General features: G+C 41.0%; 1 pseudogene; it reads right to left on the reverse strand.

Moving 5' to 3' along the window:
• Positions 1-3,368: 3,368 nt before the first annotated feature.
• LOC131839757 (olfactory receptor 9K2-like) lies at positions 3,369-4,312 on the reverse strand (annotated as a pseudogene).
• Positions 4,313-4,572: the final 260 nt, after the last annotated feature.

The raw sequence follows: 4,572 nt of genomic DNA on the forward strand, positions 1-4,572 counted from the left end.
TGTTCACTTAGCTGGTGATGTAATGAGGTCTTCAAAAGGCCATTGCATCATTTTAATAGAACAGCTGCTTTAGGATGGTGATAAACATAGTAAAACTGGAGAATTCCATGAGTATGGGTATATTGCTGCCTTCTTTTTGCTATGAAGTGAGTTCACTAATAAGAAGCAATGCTGTATGTAATACCATGATGGTGGACAAGGTGTTTTCTTTCATGAATGGTAGCATGGGTAGGAGCTTTACACCAGGGAAGATAAATTCATATATAGAATTTCTATTCCAGTTGGAACAAAATTCTGCCCTTTCCTTGATAGAAGCAGTCCATTTGTTGCCACCAGCCTGCTTGCTACTAGGTAGCTAGCTGATCACCTCAGGGAAAGGGACTATACTGGGACCCAATATTAGTTTCTGCTGCTGGCAGATTAGGCATTCAACAGTGGCCTTACCAGATAAAACTTGGTGAGCAGTGGTCAATGTTGCTGAGCCCATGCATAACCTCCATCCCTGCCACCATGCCCATTTTGTTCTGAGATCATTGGGCAATGACAGGGGTCACTAGGGAAAGATGCTGACTGATATCCACAGAAAGGGTCATCCTATCCATTTGATTATTAAAATCTCCTCTCTGAGGTCATCCTTTGGTGAACATTCACATGGAACACAAATATCTTCACATGTTTTGCCCATTCAGAGAGGTCTACCCACATACCTCTTCCCAAAACTTTGTGTCACAAATCTTCCAATCATGTTCCTTCTAAGTGCTACCATTTAGAGAAACCACTGGACACAGCCAATAAATCTGTATAAAACTGCATCTCTTGGCCATTTCTCCTTCTAAGCAAAATGATCAAACAAAGGCACTATTTGAAGTTCTGCCCACTGGGAAGATTTTTCTTCACCATTGTCCTTCAGGAATGTCCCAGAAAGGATCTATAGAACTACAGCCGTCCACTTTCAGATGGCCCCTGCATATTATGCAGAAACATCTGCAAAGCAGGCCCAAGACTTCTTTCCCTTTGCCATTTGATCATAGAGAACTCTTCATGAAGACAGAGGTGCAGGTTGGAAGAGGAAGGCAGGGTAGCAGGAGTGGGAAATGTGGGTGTTTGGCTACTTCTTCAGGTTACTTTCTTGTGGCTTCAGGGCCTGCTTGAGGCTGCTCACACATATACCGCCTCCATCTGATGATGGAGTGCTACTGTACACACTCAAATTTATAGTTTCTTGGGTCAGCCAAACCCCTGGTTCTTGATTGACAGCTGAGGTTGCATAGTAACTTGGCGGTTTATTGTCAAATGTTTAGTGTCTACTGAGGTCCAGTAACAGAACAAGAGCTATTTCTCAAAAGGAGAACAATTATTTGCATAATATGGAAGGGCTTTACTTCAAAATCCTAAGGACCTATCCTGTGACTCATCTATAGGGGCTTGCCAAAGGCTTCAGATGGAATCTCTATCTGCCATTAACCTTTCAAGCATCACTGGATCTGTTGTATCATGTGGTCCAAGGGGCAAGCAAAGCTGTCTGCACAAGCAGCGTGGACCTATTCCCAAGCTTTCTTGTTTTGTCTCCCACCCAAACTAGCAGCTTTTCAGGTCACTCCGTAAATGGACCAGGGTAAGAAATGCAGTGAGGAATAAATTGTCTCTAAAATTCTAAAACACTACTAGGTACAGTGCTTCTTTTCTGGTTTTAAGAGGGGCCAAATGCAGAAACTTATCCTTCACCTTAGAAGGGCTCTCTTCATATGCCCCACACCCTAGAAATTTCACTGATGTAGAATTTTAGTTGAATTTATTTCCTACTCTCTGCCATGCAAATGTTTTACCAAAAAGTTTAAATTGGTTGCTGCTTCTTTCTCACTACATCGAATCAGCATAATGTTATCAATGTAATGGAACAGCGTGATATCTTACGGAAAGGAAAGGTGTTCAAGATTCCTGCAAACTAAATTATGACAAGGGGCTGGAATTGATATACCCTTAAGGTAGGACAGAGTATTGAACCTATAGTGCTGGCCTTTCTAGTTGAAAGCAACTCTTTCCTGTGATCTTTACTAAGAGGTATCAAGAAAAATCAATTGACCTACCTGGATTTTTAAAAATAAACTTATCACATGGTCCAGGCTATGCTTCTTGCCTCTTCTACTCTAGGAAGTCCAATAAAGCTACTACTTTTTATAGCAGATCAATATGCCTAGTGGAGCCATGGTAGGTCCCAAAAAGATTTCAAATAAAAAGAACCTTACATTTTGAAGAAACGCCTTTTCTCCCTCAAAAACCAAGTACTTCTTTAAGAGAATGTCTGTTGGGCTCTCATGGAGTCTGAACACCTGCTCATAAAGCACCAGAAACCGGGAACCTGAGTTGCTCACCTAAACTGGGGATTTTAAGCTGAACTATAAAGTGGGCATTTCCAGAAGTACTCCATCATTACACTCTTTAAATTTTAAGTAAAAGTGATAATTAACTAAGTCTAACATCATAAATAATTTGTATTACCAAGTTATTCAGACTCCCAGCCTACCTACTTGGCCCAAGTGGTTGGCCTTTCCTTAACACATATCAATGAGCTTGTTGAGAAAAATTGAGGGAAAAAAAAAAAATACCAAACTTTCTTTCCAGATGGCTTTGTCTTCTCAAGTACCTGACTACTCAGGAAAAGAAACAGCTTTATAAAATGTTATTATTTACTGAAGATTCCATTCATCTTCACCAGAAGAAAAATCATTGTAAGATTAGCAAACTATCGGGGCACGTGGGTGGCTCAGTGTGTTAAGCCTCTGCCTTCAGCTCAGGTCATGATCTCAGGGTTCTGGGATCGGGCCCCATATGAGGACTCTCTGCTCAGCAGGGAGCCTGTTTCCCCCTCTATCTCTGCCTGCCTCTCTGCCTACTTGTGATCTCTCTCTCTCTGTCAAATAAATAAATAAAATCTTAAAAAAAAAAAAAGATTAGCAAACTATTATCAATAACACTTTCTCTAATAAGACATTCTACATTCTGAGCTTAAGACCCCACCAAACTAATTTTTGGCCTACCATCTCAATAGGCCCAGGGAAAATAAGTTAAAATTACATCCTCTTTTACCCTCTAGCATAAGGTTATACCTACAAAGAGTGAGGAGTGTATTTCTGTTGATAGAATGGCTACAAATGTTACTGATGCTGAAAATTTAACACTGCTCGTAAGCACTGCTCCTAAGGAAGAGCAAATGATGGATTGCTACTTCTCCTTCCATGAAAGTAATTCCCTGTGGGATTGTCAACTTAAAGGATCCTTAAGTCACTCGGGCTTGACCCCATATTAAAAGCAAATCAGACTGAAACAATGAAAGGGCGCATTAATGGGGAAATCACAGGAAAGTAGAATTAGCATAAAGATTTTTTTCTTCCAAAGGACTTTCTCAAAGCTTGCTTGACATCCTTGTTTCTTAGAGAATATATCAGAGGGTTTAACATGGGTATGACCAATATGTAAAATACTGAAGCCATTTTATGAAGTTCAGGATTGCTTGGAAGTGTGAGATACACAGAGGAGACAGTCCCATGGCTCAAATTTACCACTCACAGATGGGAGCTGCAGGTGGAGAAAGCTTTCTTTCTCCCTTCACTGGAGGGAAACTTCAAGACTGTGGTCACAATGTACATGTAAGACACTATAATAACAACTATTGTAGGCAAAATGATGAAGGCAGCCAAACTGAAAAACACCATCTTATTGACAGATTGGAACAGGAGATCTTCTCGATTTGGTAAAAATCAGAGTAGAAGTGATCAATGACTTGGGAACAAAGAAAGACACTGAGCATGTTGTGCTGACTTGGAGGATGGAACCGAGCCAGCCACAGAGATAAGAACCAGCCACCAGCTGAGTGCAAAGGCGTTTTGACATGTGGACACTGTAAAGAAGAGGATTGCAAATGGCGGTAAATCAGTCACAGGCCATGGCTGCCAGGAGAAAAGCCTCTGTAACCTTAAAAAAAAAAAAAATGCATAAAGAAACAGCTGAACCAACAACCTACAAAGGAGATAGTCTTTTTCTCAGACAGGAAGTTGACCATGGTTTTCAGGGCAATAACAGTGGAGTAGGAGAGATCAATGAAGGAGAGGTTGCCTGGAACGAAATACATTGGTGTGTTCAGCTGGGAGTCAGTTACAATGATTGCCATCATACTAATGTTCCCCAAAAGGACCATGCCATAGACCAGCAGGAAAAGGAGAAAAAGGAGAATGTGGAGCTCTAGACGGACCCTGAAACCTACAAGAATGAAGTCAGTTACATCTGAGTGGTTGCCTGCTCCCTTGTCGCTCATGCCAAGAACCTGCTAAGAGGTACAAGACAAGGTAAAAATTGAAACTTCCATCTAATTCCCGCTATCATAAATCTCTTTTTTCTCTTGTGGAAGACATTGAAATTTGTGCTATCAGCACCTATTGGCCACCCAATTGTATTAGGTGTCCTTTTCTAGAAGCTGAATCTAAGGCATGTTGTGATGCCCATCAGCACATAATATGTAGGTTACCTGACTCATAGTTTTCTAATGTGACTCTCCAAATCCAGTGCTCTTTCCAT

The sequence above is a fragment of the Mustela lutreola genome, chromosome 8 (assembly GCF_030435805.1).
Source record: "Mustela lutreola isolate mMusLut2 chromosome 8, mMusLut2.pri, whole genome shotgun sequence".
Classification (NCBI taxonomy): Eukaryota; Metazoa; Chordata; class Mammalia; order Carnivora; family Mustelidae; genus Mustela; species Mustela lutreola.